Source organism: Aulonocara stuartgranti (assembly GCF_965226115.1).
Source record: "Aulonocara stuartgranti genome assembly, chromosome: 3".
NCBI lineage: Eukaryota > Metazoa > Chordata > Actinopteri > Cichliformes > Cichlidae > Aulonocara > Aulonocara stuartgranti.
The window spans coordinates 18853449-18866907 of NC_138941.1; the positions used below are offsets into that span (position 1 = coordinate 18853449).

The 13459-nt window shown below is 41.0% G+C and overlaps 1 protein-coding gene across 1 annotated transcript in view; it reads right to left on the reverse strand.

The window, feature by feature from the left end:
- The window catches only part of LOC309700493 (uncharacterized protein), a 2098293-nt gene that overhangs the window by 564239 nt on the left and 1520595 nt on the right, over positions 1-13459 (reverse strand). The window lies entirely within an intron of this gene.

The following is a 13459-nucleotide window of genomic DNA, read 5'->3' on the forward strand; positions in this document are numbered from 1 at the left end:
ATAGTTTGGGTCCACACATGTCCAAACCCTGGTGTGTAGGCCTACTTAGTATTGAGAAAAGCCCACTAAAAGAACGCCCACCAGACCAAAGCAATGGTTTTGACTTGATCAGCATTAACCCCGCCCCCTGACTTTGATGGGTGAAGCTGACAAATAAAATGTATTTATGAACAGCGATGCAGGGCCAGGAGTAGCAACGTGAATTAAATAAATACATCATTAAATAATTCATTAAATGTGTCAGTAAAATAATTAAAATAGAAAACAAACCAACAAAATATGTAATTAACTAATTTGAATTGTACATAAATACTTAATGAATTATTTTAAATGAAATTAACCGATAATTCATTGTGATTTTGTTTTGTGTTTTGATGAGCTAATAATCAGCTCTCTTTTTCTCATTGTTGTTCTAAGCCGCTTATCCAAAGGTAAGGCACTACCTGTTGAATTATTTCCAAAGTGTGCCAAATTGGACATTACAAATTAAAGTCTACTCACTGAAATTACTGGGGAATGTCTGCTTTGATTTTGATGAGAATCTCATGACAGTACTGAGGATTTAATGCAGTTGGACTGCTAAAAATGATTGAATGCGGTTGGACCGCTAAAGGATTTAATACGGTTGGACCGTGGAAAGCAGTTGGACTGCTGAGTGATTTTAGTATATTAGGGAATTTGGTTATTGTTTGGGGTGGAGCCCGTATTGGTTATAAGGTTGGACCTGCTTCAGTCTTACACTTTTTTGGCTGTTTTACTGTTGTTCCAAAGTATTATAAATTATTCAAGAACGTCAGTTGGACTGATAGGAAGCGCAGTGCTCAGAGGTAACGCTTGCCAATGCCAAGGACGCTTAGGCATTGTCCTCGAAGAGGGATAGTCAGTTGGTCACTGTGGAGCTTGGGGCACTCCAGAATAACTAGGAGTTAGAGTCTCCTTACCGTTTGGAACGGTAGTCTGCGCTTTTTTGGCCAGCAGAAGTTGGACTTCGGGCGTGTAACTTTAACTTAAAACTTCGGGGTAAGCCTTGGCTGTGAAATGCCAAAAATAGAGCTTCAGGCAAAGTTTGGGTTGGTTGACGCTTTTAAATTGAGTTAGGGATTTTAGAGATGAGGCCAGAAACTGTTGGACAGATACTGGTTAATTGATCACAAAAAAGTTGGACTTTATCGGTTGGACCGTTAACTTAAATTTGTCGAAATTGTTTAGGCGCTAAAGCTGACAGATGTGACAGTGGTTGTAAATATAAGACGTCTTTGTAATATAAAATAAGAGATCTCTGTGTGAAAGGAGTCTGAGGCAGTGCTGGAGCTATTTTTAGACTGTGTGTGTGTGAGTGTGAAAATGCAAATTAGTCAGCAGTGAACTGTTTAAACCACAGTTGGTTTTACAAATACTGCTGCAAACATTGTTGAGTGTGTGTTTAAGACGCCATTTATGTTCATTAGAGGGCTATAAATAAAGTTTTGAGTTGCCGTAGTGGATGTATAGTAATTGACTGAGTTTTGATATATAAATATAGTGAGTGCACTGTATATATTTAAGACTAACATATTACTTTTAGGAGTAACCTCTCATCAGCAATAAATGCTGGTGTGTTTTATTTTTTCTATTCTATGTGTGTGCTGTGAGAATTAATAGAGGTTTCAATTGTTTTCTTTGACTTGCTCTTTCTGATTATGAAAGGCATGTCTGAAATACTCTTAGGAAAGCGTGTTGTGAGTATATTCCTCAACTCTTGTCACAGTTTAAGTGTGTGAATGCTGTGAGTAGCAGGTTTTGAGTGATTGGGTGTGATTTGTACAAAATAATAAATAATAATAACACTATGAAAGTTGATAGTAGAGTGAGTGCAGAAGTGGAAGTGTGAGAGAAAAGGCGGTGTGTGTGTGAGACGATCTGACAAACGCAAAGAATTTAGTATATTTAGAAGTGTGTGCGTGAAATAAGGGTGAATTGTTTTAGATCAAGACTTAGTAAAACAAGAGTTTTATTAGCCTGTAAAAAAAACAAAACAGGAGAGATAGAAACAGAAAATATGGTTCTGAGCAGCTGCAAGGTTGACAGGAAATGGTGTGTGTGACAGGAACTTTGCATGCCCATAAAAGGAACTGACTGTGACAAGTGAGCACACAGAGAGAGAAACATACGAGTTAAACTCCAGGCAGATGAAGCAAATGGAGGTTTTAAGAAAAGAAATGAAAAGGATATTAATTGTATGCTTTAGTGTGTCAATACAGGTGGACTTCTTTCAACCTAGAATCTTGAGTACAAAACCATTGATTAACAGAATTGGGAGGAAAACAGGCCAGATTTTGGCTTAAAATTTTACAGCTTGACCTCCCACTTGTCCCGATCCTGAGAAGAAGCTCATAGGACAGTTAATCTCCTGATGAAGACCGACAGAACATCGTGGACTTCAAGAATTAACAGCAGGCAAAAGACAGTGCAACTGAAACTACACTGACGATACCAGCAGCAGCATGGAAGAAAAGCACGTGATGGAAAATGCACGGTGAACTGCAGGCTGGTAAGAACAGTGTGACATAACTGTTTAAAGACACTGAATGGGATATTTTGCCAGGCTGGGATTTAATCTAAAAGGAAAATACTGAAAAGAGCAACGGAGAAGAAACAGAGAAGAAACAGACTGTGTTTGCTGGGGATCACAAGACAACAAAGGACACTAAGAGAAGGGCACAGGGGCCAGTGGGAAGGTGAAGCCCAGACGAGTTCGACTGCGAGAATAGAGGGTACAATTGGGTTGAAATTGAAGCCGGAACTCAGGATGGTTTAGGGATGTCCACGTCACAAACAAAGAGGTAACAAAAAGAAGGTAAAATAAAGAGAGAAAATAACTGACAATTACATTAATGAATAGAAGACACACATACAGATATTACATAGATTTATTTTTAGGATAAAGGGGAGAGCTTATACGTAGAAATGACTTTTTATACATATTGCATTTTGTGCCTTTAAGGGAGTTGTGGCTCAATTCGTCTCTTGTGGGTCACGAGCCTTTGGCTAGCGCTATGATTAGCCAATCTACTGTGAGGATGATATGAGTTATTGAAGGATTGCACACGCTTACAGACACAGAGTCCATAAACACACATGACAGTATTGATTCCAGGCAAAAGGCCTCAAATTAATTTAGCGTTTAACTGAACTTGAGCTGGCCCTGTAATAAGTGACAGAAAAGAGGAACTGAATAGGAGTTTCTTGCTTTAGAGAAGGACCAAAGGAAGGAAAGCATATATTTTGGTTAAGTCTGATAAACTAGAATGAGAAGGTATTGTTACATCAAAGGAGCAAGATGAAATAAAAAGGCTGTACCAAAAACAGGCTATAACATAGGAAATGTGAGTTTTAAAATGAAGTTAGTGTTAACACACAGAAGTTGTTTCAAGGCAGCGTTTAGCTGTGATAAAATGTATGCAGGAGTAATTGCTTATATGTTTAAACTTAATTGATTAAAGTGGTTGTTTTTTTTGGATCTTTTAGTAGAATAGGCGCTTATAATGATTTTCTTGTGAAAGGAGATTCTAGGTCAGAGTGGAGGCCTTGCAGCAGCGAGACTTCTGTGTACAGGATGTTGATGATTAGATAAGGCAAGCGACAGGAAACGCATGCAGGGACGTGAAAGCAGCGTTTTAAGAGTTTTAAAATGATGAGTAATGTTGAAGAATATATATAAATACAAGTCAATAAGTCAAGAAGATAATTAGGATCAGGCTTTTGATTAAAGAGTCCCAAAGATGATAAGTTAGGGAGGTGCAGGAAAAGGTGTTTGGTTTGCTTTACAGAAGATCTCGGCGACCACAGGGGGGTGAGGATCCTGGAGGCCCGAGGCATGATGGACCACAAGAGAGGGACGCAGAAAAAACCTAATCTTACGCATGGAGTGTTCTGGAGGGGGAGCTGGTGTTTATTACTGGACCACTTAGATGACATGAGGTTGTCTGATTTGCTGAGCCAGAGGACGGCTAGAGAGGGTCAGAGCGGGAGTGGTGACCCCGATGTCCATGATGCCATGGATGGACATGGAAGCAGCTGAGTGGGCCGAGGAGTGACCCAACACAATGTATTGTGACCTCTGGTGTTCCAGAGGTCGAGAGAGGGAGTATTGAGATTGGAGAGATATTTTGCTGCTATTGTTAATAATCATCATCATTACCATTGCATTAATAATATAATCTACAGAATTGATATTGCATTCAGATGTTTAAACAGTGTGTGTCTTTCAGAAAGACTAAGTTGCAGGCTGACAGGAAGTTGCAGGTTTGAAGAGTGTGCCTTTTGCAGAACTGAAACCGAAAGCAGAGTCTAAGTGCAGGTTATTTTGAGGAGCCTTTAAGGACGAGACACACACTTAGTTAAAGAGAATCATTTATAGGTGGAAGTTTAATCATGTTTTGCTCGGGGTTGCAAAAGAGCAGTTTGTCGCAGAACTGCTGCTGATGTGTCAAGATGATAAGCGAGCATCCGGCAGTGACAGGAAGTACCTGCCATGAAGATAGGAGATAATGTTCTTTTAAACTGTGTTAAAAGTCATTGTGGTTTTGATTTGACGTATGCATATATTCTGTTTGTGACGTATGAGGGGGCGTCATTAAATTCAAGCCCTGATGGTATAAAATATCTGTTTATGCTTTGATTAAGTCGGAGATCAGCCCGGTCTGCGAACGGAGCTGGTCTTCCCACGCGTGTATTTCATTAAAATCAATTGTTTGACCAAGTTCTGGACCATGGTTGTTTGTACTCTCCTTCCCCAATATTTGAACCTTAACATTAGTTTACTCAAAATAAATTTAAGACATCAATATTAAAGGTTAAGTTATGATAATGAATACATGCAACTATAACTGATGACATAAGAATTTGGATTTTTAAGCTAAAGCGAAGGTGCTGACTCACTTGGCATGTTACTCTCAAATCCTCCCTAATAACAAGAACATAATTACACTTTAGCCACAAGAGGGCAGCAACATTAATACAAGTCACATGTATATAAAGGTACAGTGATTATATTACAGTGATTTTGACAAAAACAAAACAGAGGTTCATGGCAGTGTGTTTTTCCATAACATACCAACCAAATTAAATAATAAAAACTTTATAACTTACAGAGCTTTTTTAGAGACTTTGACCACTGGCAGCAGCCTCAGAAGAGCCTCCTCTGAAGCAAAGTAATTCTGCAGGTCAAACTCATCCAGATCTTTTTCTGATGACAGTAAGATGAAGACCAGAGCTGACCACTGAGCAGGAGACAGTTTATCTGTGGAGAGACGTCCTGATCTCAGGGACTGTTGGATCTCCTCCACTAGAGAACGATCATTCAGTTCATTCAGACAGTGAAACAGATTGATGCTTTTCTCTGCAGACAGATTCTCACTGAGCTTCTTCTTGATGTACTGAACTGCTTCTTGATTGGTCTGTGAGCTACTTCCTGTTTGTGTCATGAGGCCTTGCAAACGAGTTTGATTAGTCTTCAGACCCAAGAGAAAACGAAGGAACAAGTCCAGGTGTCCATTGGGGCTCTGTAAGGCCTTGTCCACAGCACACTGGTAGAAGTATTTCTTTGAAGATTTTCTTGTTTGAAACACCTTCCAAGTTGTTTCTTGCTCTTCCAGCAGATTGAGTCCAGAGTTGATGAAGGTCAGGTGGACATGAAGAGCAGCCAGAAACTCCTGAACACTGAGATGAACAAAGCAGAACACCTTGTTCTGGTACAGTTGTTTCTCCTCTTTAAAGATCTGTGTGAACACTCCTGAGTACACTGAGGCTGCTCTGATATCGATGCCACACTCTGTCAGGTCTGGTTCATAGAAGATCAGGTTTCCTTTCTGCAGCTGATCAAAAGCCAGTTTTCCCAGTGACTCAATCATCTTCCTGCTCTCTGGACTCCAGTGTGGATCTGTCTCAGCTCCTCCATCATATTTGATCCTCTTGACTTTGGCCTGAACCACCAGGAAGTGGATGTACATCTCAGTCAGGGTGTTGGGCAGCTGTCCTCCCTCTCTGGTTTCCAGCACATCCTCCAGAACTGTAGCAGTGATCCAGCAGAAGACTGGGATGTGACACATGATGTGGAGGCTTCGAGCTTTCTTGATGTGGGAGATGATCCTGCTGGCCTGCTCCTCATCTCTGAATCTCTTCCTGAAGTACTCCTCCTTCTGTGGGTCAGTGAACCCTCTGACCTCTGTCACCATGTCGACACACTGAGGAGGGATCTGATTGGCTGCTGCAGGTCGTGTTGTTATCCAAAGGCGAGCAGAAGGGAGCAGGTTCCCTCTGATGAGGTTTGTCAGCAGCTCATCCAATGAGGTGGACTTTCTGGTTTCAGTCAGGATTTTAGTTTTCTTGAAGTCCAAATTAAGTCGACACTCATCCAGACCATCAAGTATGAACACAACCTGGAAGTCTTCAAGCCTGCACATTCCTGATTCGTTAGTTTGATTAAAGAAGTGATGAACAAGTTCCACCAAGCTGAACTTTTCCTCTTTCAGCACATTCAGCTCTCTGAAAGTGAATGGAAATATGAACTGGATGTCCTGGTTGGCTTTGTCTTCAGCCCAGTCCAGGCTGTATTTCTGTGTTAAGACTGTTTTCCCAATGCCAGCCACTCCCTTTGTCAGCACTGTTCTGATTGGTTCGTCTCTTCCAGGTGAGGCTTTAAAGATGTCTTCTTGTCTGATTGTTGTTTCTGGTCTGTCTGGTTTCCTGGAAGCTGTTTCAATCTGTCTGACCTCATGTTCCTCATTGACCTCTGCAGTCCCTCCCTCTGTGATGTAGAGCTCTGTGTAGATCTGATTCAGGAGGGTTGGGCTTCCTGCTTTAGCGATGCCCTCAAACACACACTGGAACTTCTTCTTCAGTTGGGCTTTAAGTTCACGTTTACAGAGTGGAGCAAATATTTCTGAAGGTAAGAAATTCAGAAAAAATATTATACAATAAATATCATAGCCTTTCAGTACCCTGAAAGGATGAATGTCTATTGGTCCATTTCTTGAGCTATTAGGAAAGATCAATATTCAGTCTTTAGAGAAATTCTCTTACTGCTCTGCAGATGGTCAGCCATCTCATGCTGCTTAAGTCTCCTCAAGAAGTGGAGTGTGATCTTCAGAAATGCTTCTCTGCAGCTCTTTCTTTCATCTTCATCCTCACCTTCAAACATCTCCTCATCCTCCATCTGGCTCTTTAAAGTTTCTGGGTGATCTGGACTCAGAAGCTTCTGGATCTTCTTCAGCTCGTTCTTCACAAACATGGTGATGTTGTTCTCCAGCCGCTGGAAAAGAAGACTATATGAATTACCCAGTGGTAAATGGACTGGTTCTTATATAGCTCTCTTTGATACTCTGTGCACACAAAGCTTTTTATACAACATGCCTCATTCAACCAAGCACATTGTTCTATGCTTAAATACTTTCTTTCACACTCTGATGGATGCATCAGAGGGCAGCTTGGGTTTAGTACGTTACCCAGTACATTTGCCAGCCAGGGTTTGATTCACAAACCTAACTAGTAGCTGACCTGCTCCCCTCCTGAGCTACAGTCACCCCAATCTGACTGAAATCATGGAGCCCAAACTCTGATTTATGTTGGACACACTGACAATCCTCTGGTCCACAAAGTGCAGCATAGAGGTGACGGAAAAGAACAAATGTAAACGTAGTACTACAAACCATAACCACAGAGTCCAGGTGTGTTTGATGCTGCTGTGCAGACTGACCAGTGGAAACCTCTGCTCTCTGCTGGTCCACTCTGTGGAGGAGTAATGTATAATTAGCTCATGTTATGTCTGTCCACACACAGACACAAGCTAAAGGTCCATGAAGTGATGTTTGGATGGGTTCAGTCAATCAGATGACTGTCATGGTGGAGCTTTGCTAGTCCTGGTGATCCCACTGAGAATTAACAACTCAGTTTCCAGATGTCTGTAGTTTTCTGCTCAGTTTCTTTAGTCCCAACAGCTCTTACCATCTCCTGCATAAAGCTTTCCCTGCATGCTCAGATGCCCTGGAACAAGGTGCACTTTTTATATCAGTGACTGGTTTAAAGGGACAACTTGCAGTGCTCGCCAAACTTTGTGTCAGCAAAAGTAGTTCTAATGTTTCTTACATTTTTACATTTTTTATATTTTTACACACACAAATCAATGAACACAAAAACATAAACTTTCCAGATATTTTGTTTTACAATGTTACAAAACTCAGTTCACAACTACACAGTCTGATTTACAAGTACAAAATATTTATGACCACAGTTTGAGCCGATGTATGTCCCGAGTCTGTGGACTCAGTAGTTTTGTTTTGATTGTTATTGTCTTTTGTTACAATTTCATTCTGATTAAGATTTTCTAGTTCTGAGGTTTTGGTTTCTGTGTTCCCTCTGTACTGTGTTAGTATTGTGTCTCTGTGTTCACTTCCTGTTTTATTTTGACAGTGCCATGTCCTATGTTAGTGTGTCTACTTTTGCTTCCCCTTGTCTGGTTATGTCCAATGAATCCTGCTGTGTCTCCCTTTTCTCATTCCCTGATGGCTCTTTTGTGTATATGAGCCCTTTGTTTTCTCCTGCTTGTTGCTGGTTCGTCTGTGTTGTCTCCCCGTGTCTCCGTTTAAGGTTTCAGGTTAGGTTTTTAGTTTTTCAGTAGAGGTTATCTTAGCTTCTGCACAGGCCATCTCCACTGCACTTCACCGTTTCAATAAAGCTCACTCACTTCACAGCAGTGTCGGCATCTTGGGTCCTTTATTAAATTCAACATGGCTCGCCCCGCTAGCCGTGACATAAGATGTGAAAACAATATCCAAAAAACACGAGAGACAAACAGGAAATAGTTTTAAGGTGCAGGGCCAACAAACTGAGTCTAGCCATGAACTCAGAGTTGATTGAATTAGCATTTTGAATTGGCTGATCTGAGTTACTTCAATCAAGTCTATGTTCACTTTGAGTTAAGATTATACGTGATTGATGGAAAAGAAAAAAGCCATCATCAGCAACTGATTCTGATTTAGCAGGTTTTCAAATCTAAACGGTACCCATCCCTAGCTGGCTGTAGTTAAACCTTTACTTAAAAAGCATCCCTAGACCCAGCTGTCTTAGCTAATTATAGGCCGATCTCCAACCTGACAATCCTTGAAAGAGTAGTTGGGGGGAGACAATCAGAGGGGCAGTGTGATGATCTTAGGTTACGAACTACCGCAGTCAAGTCATTAAGGGAGACGGGATCAAACTGCTCTAAGACAGCTGAGCACACAGGAGAAAGACTCGGATCTGAGGCAGCAGTCGGTGAGACAAGAGCCCTAATAGATAGAAGCTTGTTGTTAAAAAATGCTAAAAAGAGTGACGCTGAAAAACTAGTTCATGCATTTATTACTTCCAGGCTGGACGACTGTAATTCATTATTATCAGGATGTCCTAAAAACTCAGTGAAAAGCCTTCAGCTAATCCAAAATGCTGCAGCAAGAGTCCTGACAGGGACTAGAAAGAGAGAGCAGATTTCTCCTGTTTTGGCTTCCCTTCATTGGCTGCTCCTCACATACAAGGTCTTAAATAATCAGGCCCCATCTTATCTTAATGCTGCACCACAACACCTGATCTCTGGTTTCCTCACCTCTTCAATCCCACTTTAATACTTGACTAAACTCATTTTCCTGTTTAGGTGTTGAGGCAAAGCCGCCCATCTACAATGCAGGCAACAGCAAACGGAGCTATTTTTGATTCCCTTTGAGTTTTTTCTACTTTTGTGCTACAAAATGTTCAAGCTGATTAAATTCATTAGAATAAAAGTTCAGATAATTTTCTCATATTAATGTTGGAGGTAGAAATTCAGGTAACTTTGCACAAAAACTGGCAGAAATTTCCTTCAAAGATGGCGTTTTTACTTTAATACTGTGAGTACATTTCAGAGCCTGGACTCTTTTACCTTTACTTGAGTAAAGAAGTTGAATCATTATTTCAGCTTTAAGAGGGTATTTTAACACAAACATCAGTCCTTCTACTTAAGTATGTTTGACACTTTGTTTAATCATCATTTTTAATGATCAAATATAATTATGTTTGTTATTTGTGGATTTTAAATGTCCTTGACAGAGACAGATGATGATCATTATCCTGCACTGTGGTCTCAGGTTTGGTCGAGCTAGCACAAAGAATGGCTATGTTGAACTTCCTCCTGGGATCTACACTAAGAAGTGAGTCCAACATTAGCAGGGTCTCTTTCCTTTATCTGATTCACTTTAGCATTCACAGTCACGTGAAGCTTGTTATTAACTCGATAAGTCAACCCAGGGTTTCAGCTGAACGCTCACATGAAACACATGGTGTTGGCAGCATCTGATCAGTCATATTCATGGAGACGTGTATCAGCAACAGAGCAGCTGAGTTTGCAGAAGGAAGTCAAACTAAACCACAGGAACAATATGAGGAGATTACACACATAATAAAATACTAGCAGTAACACAGCTGCTGCAGACAAATCAGTCATGTGATCGTGTGTGAGAGGAGAAGGACTGTAAAGGAGTTTGGTGTTAAAAGCTCTGTATGAATGTGGGAGACTTTGAAGGGCTTTAAAAAGGCCAATATAAAATAAAAGGCAGCAAAATTGCTGAGTGTGAAAGTCACCAGACTTATCAGACCTCTGTGATTAAGACCTGTAAGAACACCTGTTTGTACTTGTTGGCATTATATCAAACACACACGTATATTAAGCCTTTGTTTGAACTCTGGTTGAATTTGTTACTTTCAGACTGTGAAACATCACAGAGGCTGCAGCTGCAGATCTTTTATTCACCTGGAAATTTACTTTAAATGTTAGATGGAAAATGTATTGCTCAGTTTAACCAAAGTAAGAACAATAATCCATAAACCTTCATAAAGACAAACATCTCCCAGAACATTGAGCTGCTGAAGTGTCACTGAAGGGAAAAACTATTTGTCCTCCTCCATCCAGCAACACCTGAAACACCTGAGTGGAAGCTCCTCCCTACACTGTGTTTGAAGCAAAGCACAAAGGAGACACCTGCTGGAGCAGCTGGAGTCCTACAGACACTCAGCCTCTTCACTACACAAACACCTCCTACAACATCCACTCTTTCCACTCTGACTGCTGTGTTTGTGGAAACACTCCAACACACACCGCTTCACACACCAACATAGAAATGTGTGAAAAAGAGCTGAGCTGATATTAAACATGAGGATTTATTCAGAAATACAGAGTCAGGAACAACATCTAGACACACATTACCTCTCAGCAGCAGAAGAACAGCCTTTAAAGTCTATATCAAAATCCTTCGACACGTTGCTCTTTAAGGAAACACAGCTGGGTTCAGGTCCAGGAGATTCTGGCCTCTTATTGATCCTAAAAGAAAAACAATAAATGTCACAGCTTCATGAGACAGGAAGGAAAAACTGGAAATATTAAATTAAAGACATGATGAACAATCTCATAAAAATAATGTACTTACTCTTTGTCACATAACAGTCTTTTGTTAAAGTTTACACCAACACCCTTCGACCTGTTGCTCTTTAAAGAAACACAGCTGGGTTCAGGTCCAGGCTCTGGATTAGTTTCAGGGTTATGTCCAGCTGAGCCTGGTACGCCCCACAGCTCTGGGCTTTAAAACAACACACACAGAGGTATGAGTGTGAATAATGATGGAGCAGTGATGTGAGTGCTGAGCTGTGACATGGAGAAGAGTCATGGACAGTTAGAGATGGTCATCTCACCTCTGAGCTTTGGTCTGGCTCTCATGTTCCCCACACAGAGTGCTTTTAGAGGGAGGGACTCCCTCCTCTCTGTCCTCACACTGATCCATGCTGCTCAGTTCACATCAGCTCACACACACTTTCTACCTTCACCTGCAGAGGAAACACAAATCATTCATGTGCACATCAACTGAGAGCTGCAGAGGTCGTGTCTGATGTGTTGGACTAACATCCATCTGAGACGCAGCTTTCATCAGTTCACTACAAAAAGTGTCACAGAGCCGAGTTCAGCCTCCAAATCCTCCATTACTGTAGTCCTACAAAGCAGCAGGTCAAACATGGCTGCAGAGAGCAGCTTTATGTCAGTAACCATGTCCAGGACCGAGCTGACTGCTTACAGAGTTCATACTCTAACTGCTAGCTGCTCTGCTAGCTAAGCTAACTCAGTAACAGTGACTCTGACAGCAGTTACTGTGGAACAGCGGCCGAGCTCAGGACACCTTCAGTGTGTTTAGTCTGAGTCCTGGACTCTGATTCAATGGATTCAATCCAGCTCAGAGTTTCATGTGTTCATCAGAATAAAATACATGTACTAATATAACAGAAGTAATGCTCTGAATGCAGGACTGTAATGGAGGATAAATAAGGTTTTTACAGCCTGAAAGAAACATTCAGTTCATATATTTGTAGACAGTGAAGCAGTTTTTAATACTGCAGCTGTTTCCTTCACCTGTGTGTGTGAGCCACACCTTCATGTGCTGCTTTAGAAATATGTGGTCTGACTGCTCAGACTGAGTCTAGGAGGAAAGTTCACACGCTGGAGAAAGTTTTGTTCCTAACTTTGTCAGAGTTCGACTCCAAAGACAAAGAAGACGGAGCTCACAGTCTGTAGATGGTCCTCAGTGTGTGTGTGAAGCCAAGAGAGCACACAGGAGTGTGTTTATGTCAGCAAATCAGTGTGTGTGAAGAGTCTGAGGGAGTGTGTGAATGAGACTCAACACTGAACAGTCCAAGAAAAGCGTCTGGACTTCTTTAAGTTTAACTTAAAGAAATCCAGACGCTTTTCTTTTTGTCTCCATAATGTCTCCATAATGTCTCCATAATGCTGCAATGTTATCTGCCCCAGAAACACTGTGCAGAAGCTCTGATGTGACACAGAAAAGTCACAGTGGAGATACTTCTGTCCACCTTTGATTAGACTCATTATAAAAAGGAAACAAAGTTTGAACACAGTCATGTTTCCAGTTCACTGACTTACATTTATTCCATGGACACTCACTCTAACCTGAAGCACAGCTACAACCCAACATTGTTGAGGCCTCATCTCCTCCTTTCCTGACTGTAGAGGTTAAATATGCAACAACCGACAAATAAAAGAATTTGGTTCATTTCAAAGAAATTCACACGGTGACCAAGTAAAGTAACCGTAGTAAAGGAGACAACATCCCGTTGATGGTGGGATTATTTGAAAGATTTGCTTTAGTCACGTCACCAAATGCAGTTGAACCACCCGTGGATCCATGTTTGACCATTCTACCACTCTGAGCTCTGCTTTTGAATCATTTTATTATTATCATCATTCATTTATTCATTCTTTGGAGGGGGGCTATTTCCTAATGCCGCCCTAATAAGCTGATGTTCAAGGGGAAATATAACAGAAACTCTTTCAGTGTTATTCATTAATAAATTAACAGATAAACTGTGAAGAAGAAAAAACTGAGATTTAAAGGAGAGAGTGAGAAACTTGATC